The 16,603-nt window shown below is 42.9% G+C and overlaps 1 protein-coding gene across 24 annotated transcripts in view; it reads right to left on the reverse strand.

The window, feature by feature from the left end:
- DAB1 (DAB adaptor protein 1) overlaps window positions 1-16,603 on the reverse strand; it is a 1,166,965-nt gene that overhangs the window by 327,781 nt on the left and 822,581 nt on the right. For 3 of the 24 annotated variants that reach the window (XM_077891929.1, XM_077891942.1, XM_077891947.1), the window contains one exon: window positions 10,629-10,741. The exons of the other annotated variants lie outside the window; for them this stretch is intronic. The gene's annotated coding sequence lies outside the window, so the exon portion shown is untranslated. The remainder of the gene's footprint in view (window positions 1-10,628; window positions 10,742-16,603) is intronic. 24 annotated transcript variants of the gene reach the window in all.

Consider the following 16,603-nt stretch of genomic DNA (forward strand, 5'->3'; position numbering starts at 1 on the left):
ACGTCTGTATTATCTTATAGCCCCATTTCTTCAGGATGATTATTTTCATTATCACTAATATTAATGATAATATAGTTGGGACTTTGGGTCACCAGTCTTGCCTGACACTTTGGCAGAATATAATGAAAGTAGCTCTGAGCTGGACCTGAGGACCTCTGTTCCCATGCTGGATCTACCTTTCCAACTGGCCAGGTGCATCTACACAGACCGTCTGATCTCCAGGCACAGCACCTAGCATATGGCACACCACGTAGCAAAGAGCACACCACTGGTAAATAAAGAGGAGTAAAAAAAGAGCCAGCAGAGATGACAGAAAAGCTGCTGTCTCCTCTCCAGGCTCTGGCACTACCACAAAGTCCATGGTCAGCAGCATTACCTTTCCAGAGCTATTCCTGCATCTCGATGATGAGGCCTTATGTCTAAGTGATAGCCAGCATCTGGTCACCTGACTCAGAAATTCTATAATCTTTCACCTACTAAATGAGAAAAAAAAAAAGATTAACAAAAGAATTTTAATACTGGCAGTTTAGTTTTAAGGCAAAACTAATGTAGTAGGGGCATCTAGGTGGCTCAGTGGTTGAGTGTCTGCCTTCGGCTCAGGGTGTGATTCTGGGGTCCTGGGATCGGGTCCTGCATTGGGCTCCCTGCATGGAGCCTGCTTCTCCCTCTGCCTGTGTCTCTGCCTCTCTCTGTGTCTCTCATGAATAAATAAATAAAATCTAAAAAAAAAAAAAAACCAACAAAAAAACAACACTGTAATAGCAGGAGCCTTCATAATGTTGAAAATCTGATTAAAAGGGATGAGACGGTTTTCCTGTACCAGGTCACCACAATCACTGGGGGCATTTGCTCTGGAAAAGACTCCTCATTTCTTAGTTTTCCTGCTTGCATTGTACTCTACTCCCCTGCAGCAAGGGCCATTTTAATGCACAGCTGATACAAAAGAGGAAAGAGAGTAACATTTGCTGAGCTACTATTGTACATGGGCAGGCACTTTAGAAAACATGGCCAGTAAAGCTATTATCATCGTTTACAAAATGAAAACTCTGAGGCTGGGAGAGGTGACTGGTCGAAGGTGACAGCACAGCTCAAGAACCCACGCAGTGGGCAGCCCGGGTGGCTCAGCAGTTTAGTGCCGCCTTCAGTCCAGGGCGTGATCCTGGAGACCCGGGATCGAGTCCCAGTTGGGCTCCCTGCATGGAGCCTGCTCCTTCCTCTGCCTGTGTCTCTGTCTCTGTCTCTGTCTCTGTCTCTCTCTCTCTGTGTGTTTCTCATTAATAAATAAATAAAATCTAAAAAAAAAAAAAAAAAAAAAAGAACCCAAGCGTGAGTCAAGGCCTCTGCGGGCCCAGGCTGCACTCTCTGCCTCACAAAAGGGCTTCACTGGGCTGAGTGACGCTGAAATCATGGCTTCACCACAATCAGCTCCAGGGTGGCTGCTCTTACTGGTTTCAGAGAAGTGAGGGAGGAGGAGGGCAAGGATGGAGGCAAAACCCAGGTAATATTTTAGCTCCAACCTGCTTTCACAGGGAGGAACTTGAAAGCCTTCTATACATTTTCCTTGAAGAAGTAAAGTAACTTTACTCACAGATACTCTGAGGCAGAAACAATTAGTATTTTAAAACATTCATCCTTTCAACAAACTAATGGTTAAATATTCATCAAATATTGAGATGTCAATTCTCAGAAAGACCTTCCTGGCTACCTCACTTAAAAAGAAGCCACCACACTTCTTAGCATCCCCTTGCTTTTCTACTCACACTTTAATTATTATAGTAACATACAGATGCAAATTTACAAATTTATTTATGAATTTAATTTAATTTATTTAATATATTTATTGTCACCTCATGTCCCAGAAATGGAAGCTCTCCTCTGATGAGAATTCCTAATCTGTTTGGTTACAGCAGTTCCCCAACACCTAGAACAGTGTGCAGAATCCAGGAAGTCCTCTGAAGTATTTGTTCAATGGATGAAGGACTTAAAAGTTGAAGTTACAGCTTCAAGTAGATTGGCCATTTTTCTGACCCATGTTTTAAGTTCTCAAAATACAGTGGGTTTTGCCTTTTTTTTAGTCTCCACATGACTTTCTCTATATGCCGTCTAGCTCCTTCAATATTCATTCAATCATTTAACAAATATTTATTGAGTATCTATGCTATGCCAGGCACTGTTTCAGGTGCTCAGATTCTACTTGTGAACAAAACAGAGGTCCATGAAGCTTGCAGTCTGGTGGAGAAAACCCACAAGTAAAATAGACCTTCTAGAACATTAGGTAGATGTAAGAGTAATGGCATCAAACAGGTTGAGGAGAGAGAGTGATGGGGCAGGCAGGAAGCTGAGGGACTAGTTGGTTAAAGGTCAAGAAAGCCCCCCTGAGCAGGTCAAGCTGTCAACAAAGATGTACCACACAAAGCAAGAGGGGACCTAGAGTCAGCCAGGTGGTGACAAAGGCCACTCCACCGCATCAACTCAGCCCAAACGTTTCTCATCCTTAATTCTTGACCTCCTCACTTGGTACTGTGGGAATAATAACATCTGCCTTGCCTGCCTTGCAACATAGGCCTGGTGGGTGAGCAAAATGGAGGAAAGTAGGCAAAAGGTACAAACTTCTTATTATAAGATAAAGGAGTCCTTGGGATACAGCATGGAAGCTACAGACAAGAACAAACACTATTGTATATTTGCAAGTTGCTAAGAGTACTGATCTTAAAAGTACTCATCACAAGAAAACAATTATAATTGTGTGTGATGGTAGAAGTTAACTGAAATGACTGATCATTTCACAATGTATTCATGTATCAAATCATGGCACTGTGCACCTAAAACTAATATAGTATGGTATGACAATTATAGCACAATTTAAAAAAGATTCTCAGTTGCTTTTTAAAGATCCATTTTTTAGTATTTAGATTTAAAGCATAAATGGCCAGGTTCAAACTGATGCATGAGAAGTGTGTGTAATGAAATACAAGAATATCCTAGCAAAGCTGTCCTGAAGTAATAATAGTTGCAGTTTTCTAGACATTTGGAGTGAGGTTTGGTTTGTTTCTTTGTTGGTTTGTTTAAGCAGGCTCTACACCCCATGCAGGTCTTGAACTCATTATCCTGAGATCAAGACCTGAGCTGAGATCAAGAGTCAGATGTTTAACTGACTGAGCCACAGTGGGTGTCAGGGTGGCTCAGTCGGTTAAGTGTCTGCCTTTGGTTCAGGTCATGATCCCAGGGTCCTGAGATCGAAGTCCCACAGTGGGCTCCCTGCTTAGCTAGGAGTCTGCTTCTCCCTCTACTCCTCCCCTCTGCCCATGCATGTGCTCGTTCTCTCTCAAATAAATAAATAAAATCTTAAAAAAATAAAGCAACAACAAATCCCAGTACCCTCACGCATAAGATGAAGGGGTTGCATCACTTGACTTCTATGTTCCCTTCCTGTTCTAATTTGCGAAGATCCTAGTGATATGAAACAGCCTTATAAACTCTAATTTGCTGCACAAATGAATGAGATAATGGTGATCACCACAATTTTTATCATTATTTCAACGATCCACTTTGGCTCTGGAGTTCAGAGCCCCCAGCATCAGAGCATTCTTCAGACTCATTTTATTTCAGTGATTTTAAGATCTCACTGAAAATGTAAGCTGAATGGTAATTTCATTCCTAGAGATGTTCTGTTGTCTAAACCATAATTTAAGTGCCCATTCTTAATTCTGCTAATTATCAGCACTAATGAAAGACAAAAATAGCACAGCTAACCTAAAAGGCCTATTCTAACTTGGTTTTAGGGCTGTTTTTTTTTTTTTTTTTTTTAAGTATCAGATCTGCTTTCCCAATCCTATAGTGACTAAGTCACTGTAAAAAAGAACAAGCCTCAGGTAAGTAAGGGGTGCAGGGTAAAAGGAGGGGGTCACCATGCTGCTGGCTGTGGGTGGGCTTCAGGGCTCCATCCTTCCTCAGATACCATTAGAATGTTTCCATTCTAACCTCACGGAAATGAACTAAACTTGAAAACCTCTCAGATTCCCTCCTACATGGATGGAGCATCTGGTCCTTTCATCCCACTACGTGTAGCAATCAAGGGTATTGAGGGGGAGCATGGAAATATAAAGTCATCTCAAGTGACATCTCAACAAGAGCCGGAAGGAGCCACCAGTGGACACGTTCAACATTTATCGAGGGTTGCCCCTGTGCTGAGAGATGGGTACAGACATTTCCCTGCCCCCACCCCCTAGAAGCTCACTGTCTACTGTAGGAAACAGATCACCAATAAATTAAGAAGTCCGCCACAATGTCCCAGGGCTAAAATAGCTGCAAAGGAGACAGAGGGACAGCTGAAGACTGGGGTAGCTGTGTCCAGGTTTGAAGATGGACAGAGACTCTACAAGTAGGAAGCGACTCCTGATCTCTGGCTTCCAAGAGAAAGAAGTAGGTGTAAAATACCCGAAAGGCAGCTGTGAAACAGGAATTCATATTTATTTATATGTCGGGCCCAGGAGTGCACATCCTATAGTTACTGCCTCACGTAAGCTCTTAAGGACAGGGAACCTGGGCTTTACCACCTCATTGTACAGGTGAAGCAGCTGATGCACAGAGGGGACACACCTTGCCCCACATCATCCCCCTCTGCCCCCCCCCACCAGAGCCAGGAATGAAAACCAATCTATCCCTCAAGGAAACCAACTCAAATGCCTTTCTCCCCTATCCAAGTGCGCCTTCTCCACGGCGACTTCTCAAATCTGACTGCAGCCAACCCTCTCCTCTCCCTGTCTGACTTGAACCAATTATGCAAAGCCTGAGCCATGTTGCTTGGCCTCTGGAAATGCCTCCTGTAGTTACCAGTGGTTTGGGTTCTTCCACACCTGCTGTCTTTGGCCTGGCCCCTTCGTTCTTTGACATCAGTGTCCCCTTACCCCTGGAGGCAGAGGTCAGTCCAGCCGTAAGAAAGGCCATGGAAGCCGACATACAATTCAGACCCATTCCTTGCTCCCCTGAGAACAGAAAACCTTCAGCCCCTCAACTTCTGAACAAGTGACCCTGACCCTCCCCACCATTCAAGAGACCCCGCACCCTTCAAGCCTTCTTCATCTATGACCCTTGGCCCAGAAAACTGCCCATTTTTGTTCCACTTGTCTTTGTTTTCACCTCTCTTTCATGCTCTGAGATGTCTTCCATCTCAAACCATCAGGCGTCAGTAGTGATCTTTCTCTGACCTTGCTTTTTTTTTTTTTTTTTTTTTTAAAAAAAAAGAGAACATATTTTGGGTATAACATTTTTGTGTCACGTGTGTGTCATGGTTTTGTGGTCCAGGCTACAGCAGCACCCACACTGACTGAGCATCACATGTTCTACCTTGAATTTTCTGACATTAAGCTTCTTCTGCTAGACTTGCAGCCCTATTTCTAAATCATGGAAAGCTGTGGCACCTTTTCTCTAAATGGGTAAGAAAGAGAGAGAGAAAAAAAGGAAGTTCCTTGAAGAGGGTCCTTGGGGTTTTGAAATGTTTGAAAATAATCTCTTTTCCATTAATGCACAGAGTAACATATTTCCCCCGCTGCTAAATGACACCTTTCAGGACTGATGATTAACATATAGTCCTACCACTTAGGCCCCTTCCAGGGAAAAGCAACATGCATTATTTCAGTGTCTGCACAGGGGCTCCGCATCAGCGACTTTCACAGGATGGGGAGGATTTTCCTCCTGAGGGGGTGCAAAAATAAAGGTATGAACACAAATGAATTCCACACATCTGTACTCTGTCCAAGGGTCATCACAAAGACATACATTTTTATGACTAAAATACTGACTGAAGCCTCTCTTTCTTAACAATTACATCTGTGGAATCTCACTATTATGTATTTATCCTGAGACAGACAGAGTTATTCACGGGCAAGAATTGACAGGCATAGAATCCTTCGTTTCTACACCATTGCAATTGACCCAAATATTTATAAAGGTACCTAATTCCTTAAACGGCCACCTCACCAAGAACCCAATTCTCTGTCTTTTAGCCCATGCTGGGACACAATCCTGAATCACTTCCCCGACCGGCTGTCCTATATTGAGAACTTACCATGCACTAAGCCTTGTGATAAGCTCAACATCTATTAAGTCATTTAACCATCGTATTTAGAAAGTAGACACTATTTTTAACCTTGTTCTTTGTATTTTGATGGGGATACTAAGGCATGGAGAACTTTAAGACTGGCCCTCTGTGCCACCAGCTTCCAAGGGGCACAGCCAGGATCTGAACACAGATCTGTTTGATTTCATCACTCTGTACTACTTCCTTGCTTGCCATCATCAACCACTGATAGAGCTAACGTCTCCTACGGTTTCAAAGCTGTGTAATAACCAACCAAGTGCTAATGCTTACTTGACTGTGTTAAAATGATTAGTGAAACGTGCACAAGAACAGCACAACACAGCTACCACTTGGCCCTGAGACTTGAAGGGAAGAAATTTTCTCTGTACTCAGCTTACCGCTATAGGATGCTTCTCAGGGAAAGAGGCAACTACTCGAAGTTCCTATCTGGCTGAACCAATCAAAGGCATGCCTATACCTCTGACTGGCACTAGAAAGGCACACTGACCTTGGGAATGAAAGATAAGTAAAGCCCCAAATTCCAGGGGGACGCCACACCAGGTCAAAACATCTGGCAGCAGGTGCCTTCAAAGACAAAGAGCTGCTTCAGTCACATGCACTGACATGAGGACAAAAATAAAGTCCCCTCGGTGGACAATTCTGGTAAACTATGCAAACCTCAACCTATGGATTTGTAAAATGATTCTATAGATTCAACTCACTTGAATCTCTAGCATTTACTAGAGATCTACTGAGCACACTGTGCCAGGAGCCAGAGATACAGAAATACATAGGATGAGGCCCCTAATGAAGCAGAAAAGACAGAGTACAGAGGTAGCCACACCAGCTTTCTCACCAGAGGCTGGGTGCTATGCTAGTTGCTTCTCGGTTACCTCCTCAACATTACGAAGAGATGCACCATGATCTGCGGTCTGCAGGTGATAAAACTATGCTTCACAAAGATGTGTCACTTGCTCAAGTTATAGCAGATCTGAGACCCAAACTTAAGATTTTTCAGACTATAAAATCTTTTATCTTAACCACTGCAGTGTACTGGCTCTGGAAACGCTTTTTCCAAATAAGTACAGTATACTTATTTTCTGATCGAAATAAGTATACTGCAGTATCATTAGGACAGCCAACAGAGATATTAACAAGTCCAAGAGGAGCCACCAAGGAGGAAGGAATTCATCTGGGGACACATAGGAAAGGCAGGAAATCCTTCACGGTGCTGATATCTAAACCAGGTTTTGAAGCGTAAGTAGGAGTTCACCAGGTAGATAAAGGAGGGAGTTGAACATTCAAGAGAAGAAGAACTCAGGAGCCCAGAGGCATAAAAGACCACCGCTCACTATGGAACTGCTGGGAATCCTGTTCAGCAATTCTATAATGTGATAACTAGGGATAAAGATAACAAGTTAGCTGTAAGATAACAAGTTAGGCAGGAAAGAGGCTAAAGGGTCATGCATAAGCACGTGTGCACAAACATTACACACACACACCCCTTTTTACGTGATTTTCCCAGAGCAGAGACTAACCTGAGTTTTACTGGCCCCCTGGTGGGAGTGAAAGCAAGTAGAACTCAGCTAAGGCCATCATTGACTTTCATGGAGCCATTCAGCTGCAGAGAGCCCAGTCTGCTGACACTGAGCTTGTATAAAAACCTACATGTGTTTGTCATTTCTCCCTACTCAGAAATAATGACTCAGCTACCAAGTGCATAAGATATGGCAAATTTTGTACCTGTCATTTTCAAAGGGTGCCTAACTACAGTCAAAAAAGAAATAAGTAAAGCAGAGAAAGAATCAAAACCACTTGTAAAATGTGAGTACCTGCAATCCCTTTGCATGAAATGGAGACTATCAAATTTGAACTCCCCAAAATGACTGCATTTCCAACGCAAAGAAGAAACACTCCTAGACCTGGTTGGCTCTGTCCCACCCAATAACACAGATGGAGTAAGGTGGAAAATGAACCAGGAGGAGACCCATTCAGCCCCTCTCTGTATGACCCAGAGTAAATCATTTGTTTATTTATTTTTAAAGCTTTCTTTTCTTTGAAGAAAAAAAGAAAGAAAGAAAGAAAGAAAGAAAGAAAGAAAGAAAGAAAGAAAGAAAGAAAGAAGAAAGAAGAAAAAGAAAGAGGAAAGGCAGAGCGAGAGGGAGAAGCAGACCCCTAGCTGTGCAGGGAGTCTGACATGGGGCTCCATCCCAGGACCTTGGGATCATGACCAGAGCCAGAGTCAGATGCTTAACCAACTGAGCCACCCAGGCTCCCTGAAATAAATCATTTAACCCCTCTAAGCCTCCATGTGTCATCTGGACATAAGCACAATACTATACCTAATACCCTGCTTCTCATAAAGATTACATCAGAAAATGCACATAAAAGACTTAAGCACAGTGGATGACAAACAATACTTAAATGGCAACATGAAAATGTGTTAATGTTAATCTAAAAACATTTCTGCTTAAAATAGGTTTTTAAACTATATGAAGAGTTTAGGCTTGACTAGGGTGACCCTATACTTACACGCTTGTGTGTTTCTAATACTACCAGTAACCGCGGCTCTGGTTTATGGAGCACTCAACAACATAATGCCTTGTATTATTTCACTTAAATTTCATAACCATTCTGTAGATAAGCCACTATTATTATCTCCATTTTAGAGGCAAAGCAACCAAGGCACGAAATCAAATAATTTGCCCAAAGATAACACAAATAGGAACTAAAGGAGTAAGATTTAGACTCAGACATTCTAGTAATGTAGAGCCTTTCTGATGCATATGTTTAAATTAATTACTTCCAGGGTGTTATGGTTAATTTTATATGTCAACTTGGAGGGTGTTTCTGGATGAGATTAACATTTAAATTGGTGAACTTTGAGGAAGCAGATTGTCCTCCATAATGTGGGTGGGCCTCACCCAATCAGTCGAAGGCCTAGTTAGAGCAAAAAGACCAGATTCTCCAAGCAAGAGAGGATTCTCCAGCAGATGGCCTTCAGACTTCATCTGCACCATTGGCTTTCCTGGATCTCCAGCATGCTGGCCAACACTGCAAATTTTGGACTTGCTAGACTCTATAATTACATGAGCCAGTTCCTTATAATAAATCTCTTTCTATATATACACACATATCCTAACTGGTTCTGCTTCTCTGGAGAACCCCACACAGGAAGAATGAACACATAGGGTTTTTGCTGGTAGTGGTGGTGGTGGTGTTTTTACCTTTCGTCCCATTCCTTATCTTTTCCACTCAACTTCTTCAACAAGTATTTCTAAGTGCTCACAAGAACCAGGCACTATACTAGATTACAAGGTTGGGAAGATGCCCTTTGTTCAGCCTTATTCTGCCTCTGGTTTCCCATCCCTATAAGTCCATGCCTCTCCTATCTGGATTACGAGATACTTGAGAACTATGACTAGTCTTTGTAGAACAAGTACAGAACTTCAAATAGGTTATTGAGTAAATGCCCATCGATGTTGGTAAAATGAAAATACTACATGCTTCCCATTGCTGTTTTCACCCATTATTGAGTATGTGCAAGGCTCTATATTAGATGCTCAGCATTTATTTCTATGTCATTTTATCCTGATTTTAAGGGACAAAAAGGGAAAACCAGGAGGTTAGATGATCTGCTCGAGGTCACACGGCACAATTCATACTTGGGACTGTCTGAATCCAGAGCTGGTGGACTTCTCACCACTGCTGCTACAGTTCCCTGCTCCTCCCCTTTCCAAACTACGAATAACAGATGAGGCCAGGGATGAATGAGCACCCCTGGAGCTCCAGGGCCTTCAGCCAAACTTCACAAACGTACAACTTCATAGCCTGCATGAGGCCAAGTATAAAAATGAAGGCAATCGGATGTTATCTATAAACACCTCAAAGCTTCTTTTCCTTTCACTTAAAAATTCTCAAGTAATTGTTTTCACCACAGTTAATCATAAAAATGAATCACCTCAAATTTTCTAAAGAAATTCTCCTTCAAAATATGTCAGCTTTGTGCCATGAATTCATTTATTATGAGACCACATGATGCCTCCAAGTACTGCATTTTATTTAAACGTGACATTTTTTTCCCACTCTGTTTTGATTCCACATCTGAAAATCACTTCTATCAATCTTTCATTGGAGCCAAACATAACTGTTTTGCTCACTGAAACATTAAATACAGACTCAGGGCCCTAGAATCAAATTAAAAAATGAAATAAACTAGTATCTGGCTGACATTCATAGCTTTATATCCAGGGAGACCACAGATTTGAGAATTGCTGTGAACCCACTTCCACGATAAAAACCAATCAATTCTAATCCTTTTGCATCTTAGATAATTTCAAAAATCCAAAGATTTAACGTAGGTTGATTTTTCTCTTTGAGATTCAATTTTAGAAATTGTTGACTCTTCTGGTTTTGAAAGGGGTAGGACATCTTCAATGAAAACCACCAGATTCAGTTGGGACACTGACTGTGATCAATGATTTTCTGCATCAGCTGCTGTTGGGTTGGGGGCGGGGTGGGGCGAGGGGGACGCATGCCATATACTTACATTCCCCACAATGCATCATACTCTTTCTACACAGTGGCAGCAAAGAGGCACATCCAATATTGTATTACTTTCTTCTTTCATTCATGACGATGTCCCACATGGGCCCTGAGAGTCTGAAAAAAGAAGCATTTCCCAGGTTCTAAGGATGAAGGGAACCCTAGCCAATCCATCATGCTTTGTCTGCTAAGGATAGACTCATGCATAAGAGCTCCCATAACGAGAGAAGGGCAGTGGGCATGAAAAGGAGTGACCCAACTGTCAGCAGCTGGGGTCTGAAGGACAGCAAAGCTGTGATTAGAATATTCAATTGAGACTTCCATGATTCATCATGGAATGGGGCAGGGGGTGGGAGAAGTTTGTGGAGGCATACTCCTCCCTTGGGCCTGTCTTCCCTTCTTCTATTAGCAGAGTTAAGTCCGTAGGGCCATGGAAAAATCAGTCTTACCCAACAGTAAAACTTTCAAAGATCTGCTGAAGCAGGGAGGATGAGTGCTATAAGTTAGCAACTCTCTCCCCGCAGTGCCCAGATGAGTGTCTCCAAAACACCATGCTGATCTTGTCATGCCGGGTCAACGAACTCTGATTTCTTCCTTCTCCCTCCCCTCTCCTTCTCCTCCCCACCTTTCTCCCTCCCTCCCTCCCTCCCTCACTTCCTAGCTGCCTTCTGGATTATCTTCCTGTCTTTCCTCCTCCTTTCTTACCTACCTGCTTATCTATGGACTTTCCTTCCTTCCGTATCTATTAAGCACTTACAAGGGAAAAATCATTTCCCCATGGGAGAAATGACAGACCACTGAAGAGGGACACCCAAACACTGACAACCCAACTAGAGTGTGAAATAAAATAACGGTGCTGTGGCGTCCATGAGGCACATGGGCGGGTGAGTTCCCATTGCTTAGATGGGAACAAGCTTCCTAGATGAAGCGGCAAGGTGCTGCCAGCAGAGAACGTAGCACACATGGTGGCACCAACACAAAAGGATGTGGTTTTCCAGGAAGTGTAGGCAGATCAGTGACGCTGAAGCATTGTTTATGGGGAAGGGATATGAAATGAGTCTGGAGAGGTAGACAAGCCCCCGTTATGAGAAGCTTTGTGCATAAGAATTTTATGAAGGCAATGAAGATAAATAATAGGTCCTAAGCAGTAGTGGTGGTGGTGACTAGGTTTTTAATTAAACCTCCATAAACATACACGCAGGTCCCTGTCCAAGCATACTGTCGCAAACTGCAACCTCACACCCAGTTGCCCCCCCTTCCTACTTTATTTCTCTCCATTGCTCTCATCACCATCTAGTGCTGGATTCACTTAATTTTATTTATTGTCTCTCTGCCTCCACTGAAACATAAGCTCCATTTTGAAAGCAGGGGTTTTGTTTTTGTTTGCTGCTATATATCCCTTGGACCCATAATACTGTTTAGCACGTAGTAGGTATCCCATGAATATTGCTGAATGACATGGTCTTTTTAAAGACACTAAGGCTCAATCACCTCAACATTCTATTGGGAGGAAAGACTTCGCCTTTAAAGAGGACACTTCACTTAAACATGTCTAGTCTCAATTCCCTGCAGAATGCAGAAATGCCTACATAAAGCAAGGAGCCAGATCTTATTAGGGGCTCAAAGTATGGCTTCTGATTCATCAGCAATCTGGACTATCAACCCAAGGAATTCTCTCTATAGGTCAGAACATGAGCAATTTCCCTAGAATATTCTAAGCATCAGAAGAAGCTCCTTTCAGGAAGACAGAAGTCTTGGGAATGCAATGTGCTTTACAAGCACCGTAGTTTATGGAACCAAAGCTCAGTGGTGGCCAATGAGGGTCCTTGAACCATGTATCCATCCTGCTTCCTAGACACCACCATACAGCTACCGCAGCAACTATGATACCGCTCTGACATTCTGTGTGCCTGCCACAGGAGACCATATCCATCTTGACAGAAGGACACAGTGGCCGGGGAAGACGTAAGACGGAGAGTTTAGCACCTGGTATGCAGTGCCCAACTGCCAGGTTTGGATCCCAATCCCACACTCTAGCTGCATAACCTCCAAAGAGCAACTTAATCTCTCTGGGCCTCAACTACGCCCTGGGAACCATAATGACCCACAGGGTCATTCACAGGGTCACTTCACAGGGTCACTGTGAAGATTAACGGAGTCAATCCTGAGTGAACAGTGCCCAGCACACAGTACATGTTTAAGAAATGTGGTATCTTCTCATTGGCACATCTTAGGACATAATAGGTGCCCAAACAATGCTTACTGAATTGACAATGTAACATACACACATCTGAACTGCCTTATAGTTGCCCACAGAAAATAAGAAAGGGGCTTAGGCACAACTCAACCCATCTCCCTCCTCAGAGATGTTAAAAAATATACTAGTAACTCAAAAGGCTCTGCCCTTTTCTGACTGTATTGATTTGAGGCATAAACTTTAACTGCAGAGGCTCCATTTCCTCTCCTGTGAAACTCCACTATCTCCCGGGATTGCCCTGTGGCTTGTTCAGGTAACATTCAGTGTTTTACAAACACGAGAGCACTATAAAATATTAAATTGATATTACAAACAGAAAAGCTCCAGGCACTCAGCAAAAGAGAGGGTTAAAAAAAAGGGGGATGTCAAACTACTCTGTCTTCCTACATTTGTGCAAAATTAAAATGACTCTTTGCAGAATCCAATTTGGATAAGCCCATGTCAATACTACTGATACAAGCCATCACTAATGACAAGATTGATAGCTCAGGAGGGCGAGTCATTTCATGTTCACTGTGCATCATGCTTAATTCGCCAAAAGGAGTTTGTGTGTATAATTAATGCGCTTTTCTTCCCAGCTTCATCTGGAAACATGTAAAGGGTCTCTAGGGAATTCTGTAAGTTAGAAACAATTAATAAAATAAAACCACTTAATTAAAGAGAATAATTGGAGCCTATGTTATACCCGAAATGGAGGGATAAAAATCACTTTGGAAACACACTGCAGAAAAATTGCTGAATTTTAAAAGAAAGAACAATGTGCAGCGGAACACATGTAAGTCATGAGAGTGGACTTATTTCCCAGGCCCTTTGTTCTGGAATGATTGAAACCCAACCGACTTGACATGTACAGGAAAGGTAAGATCACTGACCCTACAATGGCAAGTGCCATTCTTATGTAAGAAAACTTCTTTTATTCCCTATCTCAGAGCATGTTTTTAGTATCTTTTCTGGACCTGCCCTCAGGACCTATCAGTATACCAGCAACTGCTCTCCCTCTGTCTTCAAGAAACTCCTAGTGTTATCAGGAGAAGAGAAAAGTCCTCACACAACTAAAATGCAGAAGGACAAGCACTGTGTGGCAGCAGAGGACACAATGGAAGAGTAAGAGAGCACTCCCCAGGCAGCCTCCAGAGAAACCCTGTTTTCCAAAGCCCTGAGTTTTTGGAAAGAAATGAGCATTTAGGGATGCCTGGATGGCTCAGTAGTTGAGCATCTGCCTTCGGCTCAGGTCATGACCCCAGGTTGTGATTCCTGGCATCAAGTCCATTGGGCTCCCCACAGGGAACCTGTTTCTCCCTCTGCCTGTCTCTGACTCTCTGTGTGTGTGTCTCTCATGAATAAACAAAATCTTTTTTAAGGAAGGAAGGAAGGAAGGAAGGAAGGAAGGAAGGAAGGAAGGAAGGAAGGGATTGATTTACCAGCACAGGAAGAGAAAAATGCAACAGCACGTGTAACATCATGTACTCAGTCACAGATATGTGCCTGTACACGCTGCTCTGGCAAATTACACAAAACTCAGCATGTCCCAAGAACAGAGTATGCATTTCAGAGCAGAGAGAGATGACATTGGAAACCAGATGGGCAAAGAGCATGTACATGGAATCTGAAAAACTAATTCACATTGCATCATCATGTTACCCAGGATGTATGCAGCATCTCTAGGTGGCAGTTTTCTCTCAAATGAAAATGGAGCTCTATTAACACTCAGATGGTAGAGCACACTACTATGGTTCCAAACTTTCTGTGTCCCTCCCGATGAGATGTGTATTCATCTGTACCCTTTGCACCATGACTGCCAGCACCTCAAGGGAGATGAGGAACATTCCCTTCCCCGTTGTCAGGTTTGGCCATGTGACTAGCTTTGGCCAATGCAAAGTGCAGAAACTTACGTGCACTTACGTTGTTCAATTCAGACTCTGTATTTCAGCCCTCTGCCATGGGGACCGCATGGCTCTGATGAGGCTGCTCCCCAAGCCTGGGTTTCTAAAACAAAAAGGCTCCTGGAATAGAGCTGAGCAGAGCTATAGACAGCTTGGATAACTACTGAAATTTGGGGGTGGCTTGATACTACAGCGAAAGACCATCAATACATAGATGAATGAACAACTCACAGGCTAAGAGTAAGTCATACAGGTAATGATACAATAATCAGAGAAGGGCCGTGATAAATATATGCATGGGATAGTATCGAAGAACCAATAACGTGTGTAAAGACACTTGTCCCATATTAGGCAGTTAATCAATGTCTGATTCCTTCACCTTGGACCTTGCAGAAAGAGACAACAGCCTCAAGAGTTAAGCAATTATAATGAAGGTCATGCCAAGGCATGAATACATTAATTTGCTCCATATTAGACACCTGCCATCAGAATTCATTGGACATACTCTGGCCTGGCTCTCATACTTTCCTCGGGCAAGCCCTGATGTTCTCCGTACTTCTAGTCTCTCATCTGTAAAATGGACAGAGTAGCTCTGCATCTCCTTTAAAGAGCAGTTTTGATCATTATATTAGTTAATCTATGTGGAGTTGCTAAAACAGAGCCTGATGCCATATGTGCTCAATAAATGTAAACCATCATCAGCATTTATTCCTATTAACATTCAACACTAATACCTGTTGCAATTGACTAAGGGGGACTATGCCTATACCCTCTCAATGACATCATCTATAACACACCACATTTTTTTCCTTCCTCTCATTCTGTTAAGAGTGTCTATCACCGTCTCTGAATAAGTGATAAGAGAAGCTGTTTTCAATTCCTTTGAAACTTTTCAGTGAAAAGACACAGTTGTTAAATATTTGGACTGAATACCGTGTAACTCATAAGACAGGTTACTACTTTTTTGTTTCTTGAGTAAATTCCTCACAGTACATTTCCAATGCAATTTTACAACTTCAAAATATTTGGTCAGATCATTAAAAAGCAATCAATATGAGTCTTTGAAAGCTTATTCATTCATAACCAAACTGGATCTATTTCCTTGTCTTCAAATGGCTGGTTGCATCAGTTTGTGGTCTTGTGACTTTAGCATCAAAGTCAGTGATTCTTAAACTTCTGGAGGTGACACACCCCTTTGAGAGTGAATGGAAACCTTGGACACTCCGTCCAGACAAATGCTTATCAAGAATTCAGAATCCTGACCACATTCTCCCCTGCGGCCCCACAGCTGACAGAGGATGCAATGGCCAGGGTTGGTGGAAGAGGGATGTAGGAAGGGGGATGCCTATCACACATGACAGTTCCGCGATTCAAAGGATGAAGGAGGGAGGCCCACACAGGTCTCTCCCAGAACAAGCTTCCAAATCCCCTATTTCATGGGGATCGGTGAGCCAACTGTGCCTCAATTTTCTGAGTACAATTTCCTCACAAAATGGGGGTAATAATAGCTCCCCCTCGTGGTGGTCTTGTGGAAACTAAATGAGGTGACCCACGGACAGTGCTTGGCACGGGGCCTGGCACATTATAAGCTCTTCAGAAATATGAGCTACTGCCCCCATGTTAGGGTACAGGACTCTGAGTCCTGAAAGAGGAATAGCTCTCCCAAGGGTATGCAGCTCTTCGGTGGCAGAGTAGCAAGAGATGATGAGGAGCCTCAAGAAAAGAGCTTACAAGTGAGCCAAACGCCAGAGTTAACAAACCAGGGCATCTAGAAATAAGAAGTGCTAAAATCAGCTGATATTTGTTTGTGGCTCAGCTGTTCTATCGCACCAGCTGCTC

This window comes from Canis aureus, chromosome 3 (genome assembly GCF_053574225.1).
Source record: "Canis aureus isolate CA01 chromosome 3, VMU_Caureus_v.1.0, whole genome shotgun sequence".
Lineage (NCBI taxonomy): Eukaryota > Metazoa > Chordata > Mammalia > Carnivora > Canidae > Canis > Canis aureus.